The 21,195-nt window shown below is 27.3% G+C and overlaps 1 protein-coding gene across 1 annotated transcript in view; it reads right to left on the reverse strand.

Moving 5' to 3' along the window:
- LOC107453302 (suppressor of lurcher protein 1) overlaps positions 1–21,195 on the reverse strand; it is a 1,038,548-nt gene that overhangs the window by 939,502 nt on the left and 77,851 nt on the right. The window lies entirely within an intron of this gene.

Here is a 21,195-nt window from a genome sequence, read left to right on the forward strand (position 1 = left end):
GGGTAAATGTAGATATATCTAAATATTTTGTTAATTCAGTTCCATATTTTAAGAAATAAAGCTTGAATATTATGACAGGCAGTTTTTTGTTTAAAAGAGCATTGTATTAAAATTAACGATAAGTTTTGTTTTTAGGTTTTCCAAAGTATTTTTTCACTGGCATCCATCTAGCTTTATGTCATGAAAGTATAAACTGAAGAAAAATGATGTATTCTGAGAGGAAAAGACAGAACGCGACGCAAAATTATTAATATAAATGGATGAAATATATCTAAATTCAACGTCGGGGACCTCGCCAAGATAAATGCGCATACCTAAAGTCTGAGAAAAAGAGGTCATACTCTAGCTAAGATGGATTGAATTTCGGAAAACTAGTTTCAAAGTTTTTGGGGTAAAAGTTAGAATAAAGAGTTCGATCTTATTAATTTTATCTTGAAGTCTCAACTGCAAAAGCAAAGTTTTTTATGAAGAGAAAACTCTTAATTTTTGCAGCTAGTTTTGAATATTAAGTATGTGTTTTTGAAATATTATTTCAAACTTTGTTCAGTATTCTAAACATTGTTTCAAACAATATACACTGTTTCAAACATTATTTTTAAGCTTTTGAAGTGCATGAAACTATATTCAAAGTGTATCTTAGAATATAATTTAGGGAATAGTTCGAATAAAGATTTTGATCTTATTAATTTTTTTTAAAGTCCCAACTGTAAAAGCACATTTTTTTTAAAAAAGGAAAATTTGTTACTAATTTTAGATTAGTTCGTATGTGTTTTTGAAATATTATTTTAAACTCTATTTCAAACATTGTTTCAATATCTAAACTTTGTTCTAAACACTGTTTTAAACCTTTTGAAAATTTATTCAAAACAGATCTTAATTTATTTTAAGGAAATGTTACATAAAGAGTTTGTACTTATTAATTTTATCTTGAAGCTTCAAACGTAAAGGCATAGTTTTTCCTTTTCAGAAAGAAAAGATCTTAATTTGAAATATATTAATATGCTAATTTAGAAAAATGCTAAATACATGTTTTCAAACATTCAACTATAAACATTGTTTTAAACTTTATAAAGTGCATTAAAGTAAATTAAAATTGAATGTCAGTTAAGATATATCTTAGAGAAAAATTAGAATAAGAAGTTCTATCTTGGGATTTAATCTGAATTTGATTTGAAACACTATTACAAACTGCAAACAATGTTTTAAATATTATTAAAATCATTTCAAAGTATTTAAAAGTATATTTAAGTTAGAATATATCATAACGAGAGAGAGGGAGAGAGAGAGATTAGCCGGGATAGCCTGGTCGGAGACTCCCCGTGTAGTAAAGTGACTGATGCACATTAAATCTGTCGAGTCGCAAAAGTCCTCCATGTTCCTATAACAAATCAATAGCTCTGGGGGTACTGGATGGGAGATCGATCGTTCTCTGATTTAAGTCAAAATTACGATCTGTGGACGAATGAATGGATGTATGAATGGGTCCGCCCTATAAGCGTGTACAACGTATGGTGTGGCAGAAGTCGAATTCTTGGCCATAGATGGCGCCACTGAAAAGCAAAAAACGCAAACTCTGCCTTAAATTTGCCCTGTTTCACCAAGCAGGCTTGCTCGTGTGGCAAGTGGCTTTAGAAACAACAACAACAACAGATTAGATAGATAGATAGACTTCATTGTTTCTTCCAAGAAAGCAGGAAACATGTCAAAACATAAATTTGAAGATTATATGTACATTAGAGAGCAGAGTATCATTTTCGTTCAAACAAAACAGTGAACAATTCAAATTCTTTCATACAAATGCATCAATCACCTCCTCTTTCCAATAGTAGCTGGCAACAATTTAAACTTAACAACGGATTTAAAAATCGTATGAAGCTGATATACTTAATAGCTATGACATTTTATACATAAAATATCCTTATCTTGTAGTAGACTATATTAAAAAGCTGTTGTTTTTTTCTTTGTTGTTAATAATACGCTTGATGAATAATCAGAATCGCGTAATTACATAACGTTGTTTTAATTACACTTGGAAACAAGTTTTTTTCCTGTTGCATGAGATTTTTTAACAGACTTTAGATACTTCGTTACTGCTGATTTGAAATCTGTAACCGGTTTCCCTCTCCAAGCTTTGTTATTTTTTTTTAGCTGACATTTTCGGTTTATTTTTGTCGAAATGTACAAGTTTGAAAAGGTTATACATAACAAGGAGTCGCATAAATGTCGCGTCAAACTTCGTAAGGCACACCATCAGGATTTATATTGTATTGGAAAGCACGTCCAGAAATGTCGACATATGCCGCTAGGGACACTTCCCCATTATGAACTGTTTATGCATTTGCTTCTGAGCAAATCATAATAGCGAAGCACCCCTAGACGTGTACTACGATTTTTACGGGCATGAGTTCCTACGCAATGATGATGTGCTCCAACTACCCTAGAAGTTTGTCGTTGCATTGACGTCTCGCTCTGTTATATACAACGTTTTTAAACTTGTGCATTTTGACAAAAATAGACTAAAGATGTGTCATTAAGAAAATCTGTAGCTCTGGGAGCGAAGCAAATGTGAGATTTGAAATCTTCGCCCACGAATAAGGCCGCAGATCAAGTATTTGCACAAATGCATCAACACATTTGTTCATCAGTGTTATTATAGTTAAATCTTATTTCTTAAATGATTAATAATTTAAAAGAAAACACTGAATAAATTTCAAATTATATCTATTTATAAGGAAAAGTATTACGAAGTTTTAATAAACAATAAAGCTGAATTAATAAATGCACGGGACAATTAAATTGCCAATGCCATTGGTAAATATTTGTTACTGATTTTTATTTTCATCTGGCGCAATTTTGAGCCCTTTTATATGACAAAAATATTGAATATTCTAAATTAATTATTACTAAATTAAACTTAACGCTGAATATTTTTATGATAAGTATTGATTCAATTTAAATCTGTACATTCAGAAGAAAAAAGCATTTTTCAGGAATGACTAACTACCTCATATTTCTACAATAAGTTAAAATTGCGCTATATTAAAAAAATTTAGTTCAGAAGCCAAATGAAACATGAAATAATTTTTAAATAATTTTCCGATAATCTATTACCACTTGCACTCATTATTATTTCTAATGCACCGCCAAGAAATACAACAGTTTAACTATTAAAATATTCCGAAATGGCACAAAATATATTAAATGCAATTCCAGCGCGTGCAAGTAATTACTTCCATTTGTTCACCTCAGCTAATTGAATAACTCATTAGTGGATATTTTAATTACCATACAGAAACATTGAGCTATTCATACATCAGGTTTCAATATTGACTTTCCAAATGAAAGCCAGAAAATAAGTTTGATCTCCCAAAAAAATAAACCCATCTTTCCCAAATCCCAAAAGAATTTTTAAAAAAAAAAACTGTTCAATGATAGCTTTTCAAATATGAATTCTTCATATACACAAAACGTGCTTTTGAAAAAGAGGTTTTAGATATATGTTAGCGCAATTTCGTAATTTTAAAAAATCCAATAAAAAAGAAAAAGCCTCGAATGATTGGGTCTTTTGGAACGAATCCAAAAATGGAAGACTATTCTTTGATTTCACGTTTTTATATAGACAGAAATGCCACTTCCTGGAAAAGAGAAGAATCTTTTTTTTTTACTTTTTTGCTTTATTATATCAAGAAACACCGGCTAAGTTGCTTCAATATTCATAGCGTTGGCATATAGTATTTTTCATTTCTAAAATACACCGTCCTAAAGTGAAATATAGCAAAAAGTTTTAAATTTTTGATATATTTCAACCAACCTTACGAGAATTTAAAAAAAAATCTGAAGCATCAAAGAAATAAAATTCTTTTTCTGAGGCTTATTAAATTAGATTACTGGAAAAATTCTCGACTTTTCTTTTCTTTATAAATCAAACGAATAATTGTAATTTTCTTAAAGATGAAAAATGAACATGACAGTCTCAAAAGTACCATTTTAAATTCATTTCTTTCTCTTTCACTGTACTTTGTAGATATTTCTAAAAATTATTTCTTTTTCCAAAAAAAGAGAATTCTCTTTTAAATTGAAAATGAAAAATTGTTTTTAATTTTTTTTTATTCAGCGAAACATATTAAGCTTTATTAATGAATATTAATAAACCATATCTCTCATATAAAACAATGAGGAACATTTTGTTTGAACTGTATAAGTTTCTTTAACAGTTCTTATATGCCTTCATATAATTGATTTCAAATCTGCAATCTCTATGCAGGTTTCAGATTTTAATTTAAATGACAATTTTAGTCTATTTTTTTTCGAAATGTGCAAATTTAAAAACGTTATAATTTGTAGGAGGTCGCATAAATGTTTGCGACGAATTTCTAGGAGAATTAAGGATAGATTAAAATTGCATGGAAACCAAAGCACGGATATATCATTGAGTAAATAACATTAACAAAATTTTACGACTTAGAATAAATAACTTTAAACAAAATATTTGAGTTATGAGGCGGTTCCAGTTTAGAAATTTGATGTGTAATTTTCTTTCAGGAGGAAAATTTCAGTATTTTTGCTAACGCTTCGGAAGTTTTTTTAGCATTATCTTATGCTTGGTGTCGAATTGCTCAGAATAAAAGAGATCATAAAAAAAAATTTCTTCAAAAAAACAACAATTTAGTCAAGAAAAAAAAATTTAAGCCCCTTAAGGACATTCCACTTTGACATCATCGCTACACATTTTTTCAAAGTTTATTTTCCACCATTGCCTTATTGATGACATCTAACAATACTTTAGGAATATAGTTAGATATTACTGTAAATGTAAAGAGTAAACAATTCTCATTATTATGTTTTTATTTTGCAGCTATTCATTTTTATTTTTGTTTTGAAGAAAATTAACATCTATATTGAAATTTTCTCGCTATTTTGTAATTATAGGAAATAGCACTTATTTTTATTGATTCCTCTATTTGTTTAAAAGGAGTATTGGCGCTCATTAACATATAAATATCTATTATATTTACTATATAAATAAACTTAAAAGCAAGAAATATTTAGAAAAACTAAAATATTAACATCCGTAACATTTATTTGTATTCATTCCTCTATTTCCTTAAAAGGAGTTTTGGTGCTCGTTAACATATAAATATCTATTATATTCACTGTATAAACAAACTTAAAGGCAAGAAATATTTCGAAAAACTAATATATTAACATCTGTAACATTTATTTGTATTTATTCCTCTATTTCCTTAAAAGGAGTATTGGTGCTCGTTAACATATAAATATCTATTATATTCACTATATAAATAAACTTAAAAGCAAGAAATATTTCGAAAAACTAAAATATTAACATCAAATTGTCACTTACTTAAAGTGTTACAAATAATATAAATAACTATTTTTCATTAAACTAATGTACAGAAAATTAACCAAGCATTCTTTGGAATTAAAATAAAACAAATAATTAATACATTTAGTTAAACTTCATAAATTCCCTTAGAATTCTATCTCATCTATTCTCATCGCCCAATGAGTAGTTATGCTTATTTCCACAGCGTTGTGCTATATATGTTACGTCATAAAGTGTTGTCTTTTTTGTTCTTTATAATTAGGTGTCACATTTTGCATGCTGTATTATTAAAGAGGAAACTCTGTGTTAATTACTAAAATGTGAGATATCACTTTTCATTCTTGATGTTTGAAACAATAATACATTCTCTGCAAATCACGCGCCATCGTGAGATATTCACTAGACAGGCATACCACAAATGCAGCTGATGGCATGATATGGTAGCGAAAGTGTTAAACGAGATCTGCAAATTCCAAAACTGATGTAATCTTTGTAGAAACGCATTTCAAAGGTTTAAAGGGTAAATTAAACTTCCAAAAAAAATTAATAATCCCCAATCTAACATTAAGAGATAAAACTATATGGAGCATTTGAAAGTTTTGGACAAGAAAGCTTAAAATAGTACATTTAAAAATATTTTATTCCATGAACCGAGAAAAAAAGTATTTTCAAAACAATCAGAGTATGGAAAAATTAACCACATTTCTAGTTCTACGGAAACACCAAAAAACCTTGATATATTTTACAGAGGCGCTTTGGTAATGATTATGGTAAAATTAATAATAAAACCGTACCGTACCCTGCACTACGGTAATTTTACCAGAATTTGTTTTGCGTCATGTATATTCGAATTTTAATGGTTTTTCAAATTTTGACTCGGGTCTAAAATTGCATGTTTTTTTCAAAAAAAAGAAATAAATAAACAATAAAAATGAAAAAATAAACGCTTTCAGTCAGGACTTCCTTAACTAATTTTCTAGTTCTATTTATAGTTTCTCCCTTTTAGCAGCGTCATGTGATCACAAACTTTGTTATTCATTTTTAAATTCAATAGAATAAATTGACTATTGTCCTATTTCGAATACAGAGCACAGCATATCGTACATTTCTAACTCCTTCCGGGTTTTTTTTTAAATTGATTTTTCAATCCCTCGCTCAAATACAAATAAATCAATCAAGATTATCTATTAATTAAAATAATTGTTAAAATAAATTAAAATAATTGTCTGATCGATTAATCAATCAAAATTAGAAAAATGAGCATTCAATGACATTACTGATAAAATCAAATTTAAAAACATGAAACTTCTCATGCAAATAATTTAAAAAGCAATATATTGAAATAGGACAGAAATAAAATTACAAAAGCAGCATTTAATTTACTCAAAACCTCGATTCTGAAAATTCCACTTAAATATTAAATTTTGAATGGTTGTTTACAAGTAATTAACAATATTCAATTTCAAGAATTTCTTTTACCGATGTCATGCAAACAAAATGTAAACAAATAGCGCCAATTTAACTGCTTTCAAAGTCGATTTCCAAAGCAAAAAAAAATAAAGGAAACACTTAGAATATGTAAAAACCAATCAAAGCAGATTGGAAAAAAAAGTAAGAACAATAGTAAATCACAAAAAGGATATTTTTTTATTTATTTATTTCTCCTCACTCAAACTATCTGTCTCCTATATCATTTGCAGAATAATTTAAGGGAACATAGTTAAATGTAGCGTCTTACGTCGCTAAATTGATTCGATAATTTCTCCGTTGTTGAAGAATGCGAGCGAAAAAGAGAAATGGAGCCAAAATAAGCGCCTTGGCTTAACTGAATTGGGGAATAGGGATTTCTAAACGAAGCCAAAAAGGTTTTTTCCCTTTGTTCCCTTTCCCATTTCAGCTTTAAATGCTGTAAATGGAAAACAATCCATTTGGGAGATTGTTAGAAAGATCTATATATGCTACTAAAAATAGAGGATAGAAATTAACTTTATGAACAAGAATCTAGAATAATCCAGAAATGAAAGTTAAAACTTTAGTAAAAATTAGAGCAGTTTAATGCAATTGTGGGAGATTATATTTAGATGTATAATGTCGCAATAGCTTTTTAAATTATTGCGTTTAAATCCTGAAAATGCTTTGATGCAGAAATTAATCTCTTTACTGTTTTATATATTACTCTTTTTAAGACATTTTTGAGCATTTTGTTCATACGAGTGCGTTTACAAAACTTAATTAATTTTACTTAATAAATTTTAAGAGTAAAATAGTAGGAAATAAAATTAATAAAATGAAAATTAGTTAAAATAATTATTTTAATAGATCTACTTAAAACAGCTAAATTAACTAAAAAATGAATTAAAAAAATACGTAAAGCTTTTATTTTTCGGTAAATTTTGTTCACGAGTTTCTAATTTAGAAAAGCAAAATGATATTAATTCTCTTCCTGTTATATTAAACCAGTAGTTTATACATAATGCTCATCCCTCCTTATTTATTTTAACATATCTAAATCCGTTAGGGAAAAAATGCTTTGTTTTGAAACCGAAAACCTGTTGTACAATTTTCAGCTCTTCTTGCATTTTATCCTTTTTATTTTTTTATGTAATTATTATACAAAAACGAATAGTAAATAGAATATTGAAATGCTATATCAGCAAACAGTTCCATACTTTTATGACAGTTTCTGAATTTATTCGTATTCATTCTTCTATACGCATTCACAATTCAAAACTATTTGAAAGCAAACGCTGAGTGCTTTTATTTCAATTCAAATTCATAATTATTTATAAACTATTCGAAAACAAAGACTGAGTGCTTTTATCTAAAATCTGTTTCATAATTCTCACTGCAATATTCAAAGAATATTCTTCTTATTCGTATATTAAGACTATTCTTATTTGTTTATTAAAAATATTTTTCTTATTTGTATATTAAGAATGTTTTGTTTTATTTGTATATTAAGAATATTCTTATTTGCATGTGTGTGTACTCAATATTTCTAAATTTGTAAACATTCAAAAAATCAAAATATTAATAAAATTCGCTTACTCAGCTTAATTACCAATGATTCAAAAGTAATTACGAAGTTATGATAACCCAACAAATTTCTAATGTGGTTAGAAAAATTTTTAACTGTTATAATGGGAATATTTTTACTTAGTTTATTTTGATAGTTTATTTTAGTTGTTAATATTTTAATAGTTAATTAAATAAAGTTAATAGAAGGTAATTTTTATATGATACACTACAAATATTTTTTTAGCTTTTTACTACTTTATATAAATTTGTGTGGATGCTAAAGTATCTAAATATGTTACGGTTATAAATGCACTTTTTGTACTAAAAGTATTTTAAACGCATACCCAGTGATAATACATTAACCCTTTGATGCAGATGGGACACCGGTGTTCCTTTTATGTATATATTTTTTAGCAATCTAATTACAAGCAAAAACAGATTTAATATTTTTTTTAAAAAATAAAGGACAGTCTAACAGATTCTAAATAAAATCTGTTAGATTATCTGAATTATATTTCTATTAAAATACAAAATCCTCAAAAAAAAATAGCTTGAATGTTTTACATTTATGTTTGAAAATGTATCAATAATGGATTTTATAAATCAAAGAAATTTCAATAATTGATAACTGTTTCTCTTAGATCAAAATAACTACAAATAAGTGCAATAGTAGTTTGGAAGTGAGCCGTGTTCGGAAAATTTTACCTCTAGCGCAGACATAAAACGCAGTTGTGTCACGCTGTATTACATAACAGTCAATTATTAAAATGCTAAATTAACTTTTTTTCATTTATTTTAACTTAAATTTATTCAGAATAATAAAAAAAATCCCCAGTACGTATCTGGTACTCTGGGTATAAGCCGGGTCGTGCTTTGACCTTCAGAGGTAATAGAGGCGATCAGTCCGCGTTCACTAGATTCATCAGTGGTCACACGGCCCACCTCCTTAGCTGTGTGGATTTTGAAAAGGAGGATTTCAGCTCGACCCGGTCTTGTTTTTTTTTTTTTTTTTTTTTTTTTTTTTTTTTTTTTTTTGACTTCCTGAGGGTGAATGGATTAGACCAGTGGGGATGAGAAACAACAACAACGAAAAATATGAAAAATATGTTTAATGAAAATTCTGGGTCAAAAGGTTAATTCATGAATTTTGGTTTCATCTCAAAATCCTTTAAGTTACTCTGTTATTTTTGGCTAATTACGTTTTGTTTAATTTTTAAGAAACATTGACTAAAAATTTAAGACATTACAGTCATATTTTACATTAGGTGTCGATTACTAAAATATTACAAATTAATTGCGTTTACGTTGAAATACAATGCCAAACCTGATTTTTATTTACAATTGTACACTTTTTAAAACTTTAAAAAAAATTTTAAGGCACATTTAGCACCAACAGATAAGTTTTTCAAACGTAAACTAACTGGTTGTTAAACTAGAGGGCGTTCGAAATTTCGACATCTGGAGTTTATTAACATGGATTTCAAAGCCATTTTGGTATTGAATTAGTAAGTTCAGTCGACAAAGAGAACTGCATTGATAAGTGTTCCGGAGAAACGAGGGCTCACTCTAGGCTATTTCTCCCATGATAAGGATAATTACTTAAACAATATAGCTATTTTAAAAGGTTTTTTGTCAACTAAACAAAATACAATATTTTTAAGTAATAACTCTTTTAGGATCCCAAGATGATATCTATCATATACTGCACGTTCTAATTTGTTTAAAGGATAAAAATCTATTTGCATATTTAATTAAACGCCTTAATATTTAAATTGATACTCTATAAGTGCAGCTTATTGTTTATGACAAAAAAATTTTAATAGAATACTTATGAAATATCTAGTTTGTTATAAAATAATTAATATTTTAACCTCAAAATGAAAGCACTTTTCTAGAATCAATATTAAATAGCTAATAAATGCAATTTTTTTCTAAAATTGTAAATTTGTTTTCTTTTTCAGCTAATCTTTTGATGCAGCAGAAGTCTAAAACAATCTCATAAATTAAATTTTTGATTTGAGGTTGTTGTTGTTTGTTTTGTGTGTATATGTGTGTGTTTTTAGCATGGCAACTTTAAATTTTTATGTTTACTACATTTTTCTCTATGGTTCTCACACTCTCTTGTTAGTAAACAACGTTTGAGAAAGTACCGTTGAAAGATTGTTAAGATATAAAAAAGAAAAGCTACTTCATTTTTTTTTTAAATTTGAGACTTAGTAATTGTTTAGTCAATGCATAGAAAATAAAAACAAATCATATCAACAAACATTTTTTTAACTATTCCTTTTGTATGCAGCGTAATATACGCTTTTCGGAAACTGGATGCAGCTCAAAAGCACGCGTTTAAAAATAAAAAAAGGAACCTAGCTTCATATACGTGTTTAAAGGTAAGCGCAACGCTACACGCATGTTTAAGAAAGTGAATAGGAGAAAGTGAAAAAAAAATACTTTACCAAACTCCTAATTAATAAACTGAAAATTACACAAAATTTGCCTTTTTGGTGTAAAGCATTTAACTTTCGTGTTTAATACTTTCATTACTCTTTAAAAAGAGTCATACTTTAAAAGAGTCATATAATTTTTTTTAAATACGATAAATAATAATCATTCATTTGTTAATTATTTCCCATTCTTTTAAATTTCATTCTTTTAAAATACATCTTCTTAATAGCTATGTTCCTTTTTTCAATCACGTATTCCATATCTTAAACCTGATTTCATTTACATATTATCCATTTTTCAAGAGCGCAATATAAATAATGTTTTGTCATTTGAGGGCATTCCATATTTCAAACACGTAATTTTAGCGATAACAATTTTTTAAGCTTTCGTTTCATGTTATGTCTATTTTTTAAACGTTTTCAGCTGAACAATTCGAGACATATTTATATTTCAAGCGTGTAGTTTGAGCTTTATCTATTTCTCACACACTCAATAGGAGGGATAACCATTTTTCAAACTCGCAATTTGAGTGAAAACTATTTTTCAAATTCGCAATTTGAGGATTTTTCAAACACGGATTTTGAGTGATAACCAATTTGTGAACTCATAATTTGAGTAAAAGCCATTTTTCAAACACCCAATATGAGGGAAAACCATTTTTCAAACTGGCAATTTGAGTAAAAATAATTTTTCAAATTTACAATTTGAGTAAAAGCCATTTTTCAAACACCCAATATGAGGGAAAACCATTTTTCAAACTGGCAATTTGAGTAAAAATCATTTTTCAAAATCACAATTTAAGGAAAAACCATTTTTCAAACACGTATTTTGAGTGATAACCATTTTTTAAAAGCGCATTTCCAGTTATCTCCGTTTTCTTAAATGTTCATTTTGAACAATACCAATAGTTCGAACGACCATTTTATACAATGACAATTTCACAATTTGAGCTACGATTAAAATTCAAACTTTACTGACGAAATAGAATTCGGAATAAAAAAATTTTAAGAAAAAGTCATGCCAAAAAATAATTTTTTTTAAAAAATAATTCATTAAGAAATGACTAAAAACGTTAAAATATTTTATTTATGACTTTTCCTTAATGGAACAAAAGGTTTTCTTAAAATTATTTTATTCTTAAAATTTAATCCGAAAGTATCATTCAGTGAGATAAGTTTAACCTGTGAAAATTATTAACCCTTTCTAGAATCGGTATTGAATAACTAATAAATGCAAATCTTGTGAAATCCTAAACAGAATGTCCATTGATCTAGATTTCAATTCAGTGGACAATACGACAAGAAGGTCTTAGCTAATTAATTACACCCTTCATTGATTATTGCCGTTGGCTCTCTCTCCCTATTCATGTGGCCACTTCCCAAAGGTGGAACTATAACAGCTGAAGTTTTAACTCAATTTGCATCACCATGTTTACATAAATAATTGAATGCACCAAACTTGTTATCACCCTATGTTTTTAGTTTTGGGACAGAAATAGTTTGAGAACGTAAACTAATTTAACGAAAAACATGCTTATCTGCCTGTGTGTGATTGTTGAAGATAAAAGATTTTTACTTCCAAATTAAACAAGTTTATTTTTCTGCCATGAAAGAAGCTACTAACTTGTTGGATTGCTAGTTTCAATTGCAGCTAGTTTCAAAATACTTCAGTTAATAATATTTTTAAATAACTATTTGGAATAATAATTACAATTAATTAGCAAATTCATCAGTTAATTACTACAATTAATTACAATTTATTAGTAATGGCCGGGATAGCCTACCTTCTAATTAGACGGTTTAAAAACATCAATTACAGCCTGTTTGCTAGGGCGATGGGCTCATGACCAAGAGGTCCTGAGTTCGATCCCCGCAGAGCGAAGACTACCCGTGCAGTAAATGGTGACTGGTGCACGTTAAATATGTCTGATCACAAAGTCTTTCATGTTCTCATAGCAAATCATACCTCTGGGGGTTCTGAATTGGCGATTGATCGTTCTCTGATTCAAGTCAAAATAACGGTCTGTGGATGAATGAATTGATGTATGAATGGGTTCATCCTATAAACTGGTAGTAACGTGTGTGTGGCTGAAGTTGTATTCTTGGTTATAGATGGCGTTACTGAAAAACACAAAACGCGCCCTCTGTCTTAAATTTGCTTGATTTCACCAAGCAGACTTGCTGGTATTAACAAGTGGCATTAGAAACAACAACATTAATTTTATATTTAATATCATACCAGATAATTTTCAGAGAGAAGAAGAACAAGGAGCTCTAGCAGTACAAATACAGTTTCTTTAAAAAACCAACTTGCAACAATAATTTCAAAGTAGAAGTAGAATATTTTTCATTATTAACAAAGTTGATTTGTTGTTGCATAAATAATTCATTTATCAGCCTTGATCCCATTTAAGCAGTTAGATCGGTAGAAAACTCTGATATATTTTTAAAAATAAATTACCGGCTTCAATTTAAGTATAAGAAAAATACAAAACGACTGTCATAATTTAAATACTCCGAAACCGTAGTGAATTTCTATGTCCTGTTAATATTTAAATTACTATGTAAAAAACAATTGTGAATCTTCCCCATACTGTATATATACTCTTGAAAATGTCAGTAAATAACACATTTTGAACATATTCATAATTTAATAAAGACTTTTGAAAATTTTCGAAGCATTTAAGTGGTTTTTGTTTCTAAAGACGTAGAAAATATTCTTTTATTTATACTTAATTTTTAATTTGTATTTCCAGGGAAAATATCTAAGCAAATTTTTATATAAATTGAATAATTATTTTTATATATAATTAAAATAATTTATTTAACATAATCTATTTAATGGGAGTTTAAAATAATTTTAAATGGTGAAACTAAAAAATATTCAGAAAACTAAAGTCAAATATTGGATAAACTTCAGTACTCGTATGTTACGGGTGAAAAGCGACTTCAATATTTGCTCGTTACATTGTAAAAAATAATTTCTAATTAAAAAATAATAAGAAACATATTTTTTACGGAATTTTTTTTAAAAATAAATACAGATTTTTTCCGTTTTAATCGTTACTTGCGCGCTGCAAAAAATATCCTTTTTTTCTTCACATACTTTCTCTATTAATTTATCTGTTTAAAACTGCTTTTACATGCAATTTTTCTCTGTTTTTCACTCTAATCATAAACAGATTAAAACTGTCAGTTAAAAATTGATTTTTCAGCGGCGCAGTCTTGCTTACCATAAATTAATTTTTTTTTCAAATCATCTTGTGATTATATCCTTCAATTTGCTCATATTTTCCTTCAATTAGTTAATGGTTTTGAAAATCGCATAAATAAAACTGTGATTCGACTTTATTGTCGAATCTATACTCAACCTGATTATTATCTATCGTTACATATATATTTTAGGTAGGTTGAATTGACAAACATTATTATAGGGGAAAAACCAATACAGTTTTAAAATTTTTTTCACTTAGATGGGATTTTAATAAGTAAGACTTTTAGGATTAAGGCGAATCAAAACAAATTTCATAACCAAACACTAAAGCTAGTGGCTCAGGAAACAGAATGCTTGCCAATCCTAACGCTTGCAAATGCTTGCCTAAAGCTTGCAAATCCTGGCGTTGACTGGTTTTGTAAATTCTGCTCTCGGATCCCTCTGACAGCAATGCATTATTTAATAGCAGTGCATATTTTATAGGAGTTTATAGGATTAGGAGTTATATACAGAGTTTTCTTGTTAAAATAGCAGAGTTTGTTGAAGTAATACTACTTATCTGCTTAAAAAACAGGCGTTCGTTTTTAAATAGCAGTATCTTTCTGTGAAATACGCGGTTTTATACTGACACATCAGCTGACAGTTTTTTTTTTCAGTAACTTTAACAGAATTTGTTTACAGTATACAAAGGAGGGCTCGTAAAAAATTGTTTTGTGAAAAAACCATGAAAATTCATACTTATTAAATTATAAATATAGTACTTATACTAAAATTATTCTTTTATTTCCGTGGTGTATAAAAGAAGTTAATTAACTTGCTTTGAATTGTTTTGTTCTATCTTTATCGTGTCATTAATCTTCGGATAAGACTCAAAGCCTAAAAATCATCGTCGATATCAAAAATAAAATTTTTGTTCCGAAGAATATCAAAAAGGAATTTTTTCAAGAATATATTAACTAAACTGGAGAAATGGAACTTTTCAGAAATTTTCTGAATCACAAAAATATTGCTTGCTAGCTGGGTTTGTTCCTTAAAAGTGAGCTACACTCCAATCGACTTGGCATAGCAATAACCAAGTATTTTTAATTGCTTCGTTACACCCGGTATCGTTATAAGCTAATTCGACTCTAGTTGAAATTGCAACAAATACCAATCCATTAGAAAGCGAAACTTATATCATAATAAAATCAAGGATAAATTTTGTTATACTTTACAAATGTCATCATTTGAATATTGTAGGTTATTAAATTATGTTTTTAATCAATGTTTTTAATCAATGATTTTAATTTTTTGTAATAATTCAAAGCTATTTACTTACATTATTTTTGCATAGATCCATTAAAAAAAGCACTATGCATTTTTCATTCTCCTAACACTAAATGCGAGAGATATAAAAAATTTTGTAAGCATTTTAAATATTTCTTTCTTGACTATTTTTTAGCCAATTATTAGCAGATTCTCTACAAGCATCATTTGTTTATTTATTTGCAGAAAAAAGTGAAATCTTCCAATATAGTTCCACAATATTTTGTATTTATCATACCATCAGCTAGATAAAGTAGACTCATATGAAACTGAATAAACCACTAATTTGGACAGACTTTAAAAATGGCTACAAATTTAACTAGATTTACAATAACCACCAATATTCTGTTTAAATTTTAAGAAAAAAAACTTCCTAAAGCATTTCCTACCTATTGGAAATTTTATCCATTGCATATTCATGTAACAATGTACCCATATGATACTTAATAACCTTAAATAAGGATGAATTTTAAAATTGCTTACTAATTTAATAAACTTGAAGCTATTGAATGTTTTAAAAACATCCAAAAACAGTTCATCAAGTAATAATAGAATCTTTAAAAAGTGTTTAGAGATATTTGAATTATACATATCCAAATTAATTATTGAACATATCATGTATATATTTGAAAATGTGTTAGATAAATTTACAATTACAAATTGCATTATTTTCGATTTTATTTAAATTTACAATGGTAATGCCATTCGTTTTGTTCATGTCAAGAATAATCTGAATATATTTCATATTCTTGAATTATATAATAATAAATTCTTTAGAAACTACATAAACTGGCAAGGAGGATAAAGTCGAAAATTGATTACTAATTTGGTTAAGTTAAAATGATGACTTTGAAGGCATTTAGGAAGGGGAAAAAAATTTCTTGAAATGCAACTTTTCGGCATTTTATAACAAAGAAAGTAACATTACAGCATAGTTATTAAAGCATGATTTACTATAGTACTGTACAATAAATACTGTACAATAAATACTGTATAATAAGTATATTAATTAAATTATAAAAATTCGACGTATCACATATGATTCATTACTTAAAAAACAAAATTTAAAAGTTTATTTATTAATTTGAAACTTTTTGTACATCAATATATTTTTCGAGTTGTTTACAACAATGTTCAAGTGCTATTAGTTTATCTATTCATTTCTATAAAACGTTACAACGAGCTAAAAATATGCTGAAGTCATCGAAATCTATAAATAGAATTAATAACTTAATTTATATCTTATAACATGAGACAGGCACTTTTTACTCAGAATAAAAAAAATTTTAAATTTGATATACATGATGAAAAGAAAACTTATTTGGTAAATGTCGCAACACAAAAATAGCATGTTTCTCCCCGAAATAAAAAAAATGTTCAACCGAAACTCATGTCCACTATTATTTAACTTTTTGAAATTGTCTATGAACTTGCATTACAAATAAATTTCAAAAATGAAGGAGAAAACTTCGCAAAAAAAAGAACTTCATAAAAAAAGTGTCAATCCAATCATGTTTAGTATCAAGATCACGTATTTTCAATTTTTCGCTCAAATTGCTCTCAGATACTGAGCAACGTTTTCTAAGTTTTAAACTCTTAGCCTGAATAATTTTTTTTTAAATGTCAGACAATTTCGAGTAAGAGTTACTTCAACGTGTATATATGATATTTTTTATAGCAAAGTTATTTGCACATGACTTTATCTATGTTAGTGGTTCACTTGGCTTACAATTGTATTTTCCAATAATTCAATTAATTGATTGTAATATAAAATAAATTAGTAATAAATTACAAGTAATTGAAACACATTAACATTCTGAACTAAGGGCAGTTCTATAAGGAACTAAAGGCAGATTCTATAATTTAGTTGACACTAGAAAGACTGAAGTACCTACATTGCCCAAAAGCAGTCAAAATGACTGCATTGCGAAAAAACAACTAATATATAAAGAAATTTGTTTAAAATTAATTTTTAATATTTTTGATATTATTTTCAGTTATATAGCAAGTTATTAGTAAATATTAACAATAAAAAAATTATACAAAAAGTCACGAAATTCTAGGAAATTGTGTCATCATTGATTTCTAATTGAAATTAAAAAGCAGTCAAAATGACTGCATTGCGAAAAAACAACTAATATATAAAGAAATTTGTTTAAAATTAATTTTTAATATTTTTGATATTATTTTCAGTTATATAGCAAGTTATTAGTAAATATTAACAATGAAAAAATTATACAAAAAGTCACGAAATTCTAGGAAATTGGGTCATCATTGAGTTCTAATTGAAATTAAAAAGCAATCAAAATGACTTCCTTGGGCAATTAAACTTATTTCTTTAAAATATTTAATAAAAAAATTTGATTTATATTTTGAATTATTTTAATTTTCTTACCATTTAATAACTATATTTTTACAATAAAAAAGTTTTGTTAAGCCTAACCAAAATTAGATTCTAAAGAAAAAATTTAAAAAAAAAAACATGAACTTTATCACACGTCTGTAAAACTCATGTATTATAACTAAATCCTTTTAGCGTTATTGGCCCGTTAAAGAGCAAAGATTCAAATTTTTTTTTTAATTTATAAAACTACTAACACATTCTTGTATATCTTTGAGTAAGGAAAAGAAGAAAAAAAACTTTCGAAGGTTAAGTGATTAAAAAATAATCTCTTTTCCTCCAAACTCACACTTACAGAACACTGAGTATTCGATAAACAATTTTAATTACTCTCCTTAAGTCGTAAGTATAAGTAAAGATGGTGAGTAATTAAAAATTTCTCAGTAGGAGGCAGATAGTAAAAAGTTTAGAAAAACCACTTTGGTATTTGGTTAGGCGTGCACCAAAAAATCTTTCTAGCAGATCATAAATCAATGCTTGTTGAAAAGTTTCACTTAATTGCTTTCCTTTGTCTATTTTTTCTACTAAGTATTGTTTTAATGGATAGGAATTTTTCTGTCAAATAAACATGTTCTGCAAGGCATAATTTTTGCTGGATTAACGAAAATATTAATCAAGTTTTGTAATCGAAAGTGTTAAATAAATTATTTTGTAGAAGGATTTGCATTTAAAAAGTATTCAAGGAAAAATAAATTTAATCAAAACGCACTTAGTATTTCATTATTATAATTTTTTTTTATCAACTTTAAGCTTTTTTAAATTTTAATTTAGGATTTAATAAAACTACCAGAATGTGGTAAAATTTATCGTGTTTCTGGCTCTATGCAAACAACAATAGGTACGTTAATTCTTACCGAAGAGTATTGATAATACTTTCAAAGAGTATTGATAATACTTATTCTTAGGAAGATTTGCATTTAAAAAAAAATCAGGGAAAAAATATATTTAATCAAAACGCACTTAATATTTCATTATTATAATTTTTTTATCAACTTTAAGCTTTTTTAAATTTTAGTTCGAAATATACACTGTGGGTAGGATTTAATAAAACTACCAGAATGTGGTAAAATTTACCGTGTTTCTGGCTCTATGCAAACAACAATAAGTACGTTAATTCTTACCGAAGAGTATTGATAATACTTTCGAAGAGTATTGATAATACTTATTCTTAGGAGGATTTGCATTTAAAAAATAATCAGGGAAAAAGTATATTTAATCAAAACACACTTAATATTTCATTGTTATAATTTTTCTATCAACTTTAAGCTTTTTTAAAATTTAATTCGAAATAAACACTGTGGGTATGATTTAATAAAACAAAACTACCAGAATGTGGTAAAATTTACCGCTTTTCTGGCTCTATGCAAACAACAAAAAGTACATTAATTTTCACCGAAGAGTATTGATAATACTTTCGAAGAGTATTGATAATACTTATTCGTAGAGGGATTTGTGTTTAAAAAATAATCAAGGAGGAAATATATTTAATCAAAACGTACTTAATATTTCATTGTTATAATTTTTTATCAACCTTAAGCTTTTTTAAATTTTAATTCGAAATATACATTGTGGGTTTGACTTAATAAAACAAAACTACCAGAATGTGGTAAAATTTACCGCGTTTCTGACTCTATGCAAACAACAAGAAGTACGTTAATTTTTACCGAAGAGTTTTGATGATACTTTCGGAAGATTAAACATAAAATTTGGTTTTAATACAATGCTGATTTTTAATAATTGTGGTAAAATTTCTTAATTTTATTGTGATACATTAGACTACGACATAAAGCCATTTCTTGGGTTATATTTACTTTTAAGATTTGCCTTTTCAGTAAATGTGTGGTAAAATTAACTATAATTTTGAAAAAGAGTATTTTCGGTAAATTTTTACCATGCGAAAAGAAAAATGACCAAATGAATGGTTTAATAGCAGAATTATTATTTTTTAAATGTCATTTTCTTACAAATATGATAATTTCACCAGAATTTTTTTTCCGCGTACTTGTAAAAATTAACATAGAGTTGATTTGTTTTGAGAGTTTATAGAACATGTAGAAGAAAATGAGAAAATAAAGCTTTTATAACTAATTTGTTTCCACTAACTTTATGACATCGCAAAATATATAATTTTTAATTATTTTAATTTGTAATATTTTAATTGTTAACTAACTGGAAATGAAAACAGAAAAATAGATCTATTATTACAACTTCACTTCTTCCTATTTATTTTTATTTTTATCGAAGCTCTTTGGTAATGATTTCTGTAAGAAAATCATAACAATAAAATGTGATTTTATAACATGTGATAAAATTTGGTAAAATGTATTAATTTTATCATGATACCTTAAAGCATGACATAAAAACAATTTATTCAGTTAAATTTACTTTTCAGATTTACAATTTTACAAATGTATCGTAGCAAGAATTATGATTTTTAAAATCAGAAATTCTGTTGTTACCATATAAATGGTTTAAATACTGTATATTTTGGTTTTATTAGCAGGAATTAGTTTGTTTCATTTACCAGAATGTTTTTCCTCTATGTAGTTAAAAAAAGTTAGCAGAATTAAATATTTTGAATTGCTATGCACAGTTTCAATAACTCCAATACAGCTACTGCGAAAAGCACGCAAATTCCCCAAAACATAAAAGCACCTTTACTGACTGACGGTCACAAGATAATCTCTCAGCTTGGTTGGTTTCAGAGAGAATGAAGTCATAGCAAATGATTGTCAGATAGGAAACTGCCTTAATCTTTCTAAATCAAAAATTTCCCCTTAGTATTTTGATTGATCGAGAAAAAATAGCAGATGTTTCTGATTGTAGAGCTGACCCGTTCTGCCTTTTTTTCACATTCTATTAGGCCTTCATATTTAACTGTCGTACTAATTTAAAAACTGTCACAGAAATAAAATATTGCGAATTTCTGTTCATTTTATTGTAATGCTGTATAAAAATTCCATATTTGGATAGGATCGTGAAATACAATCTTTTTAAAAGATACAAACTCAATATTTGATCAAAAATTTCACTTTTTTCTCTTCTCTGTCGTCCATTTTTTTATTATGGTGCATATATAAAATATTAATCACCACCTATAACATGATCAGAATTACAGTAAGATATGATACTCATAAGTAGGGTTCACACCAGCAATTAAAAGTCAGTGGTCCAATAGGATGACCTAGGAATTCATTCAGTGGCTGAAAAATTTATTATGGTTGACAAACTAGAGAAAAAAATCAAACTTTATTCCAACATAATTCATATTATGATACATATCATAAAATATTAATTACCACCTATAACACAATCAGAATTACAGTAAGATGTGATACTCATAAGTACGGTTCACACCAGCAATTAAAATTTAGTGATCCAATAGGACCACCTAGGAATTCATTTAGTGGCTGAAAAATTTATTATGGTTGACAAACTAGAGAAAAAAATCAAACTTTATTCCAACATAATT

This window comes from Parasteatoda tepidariorum, chromosome 8 (assembly GCF_043381705.1).
Source record: "Parasteatoda tepidariorum isolate YZ-2023 chromosome 8, CAS_Ptep_4.0, whole genome shotgun sequence".
In the NCBI taxonomy this organism is placed as follows: Eukaryota; Metazoa; Arthropoda; class Arachnida; order Araneae; family Theridiidae; genus Parasteatoda; species Parasteatoda tepidariorum.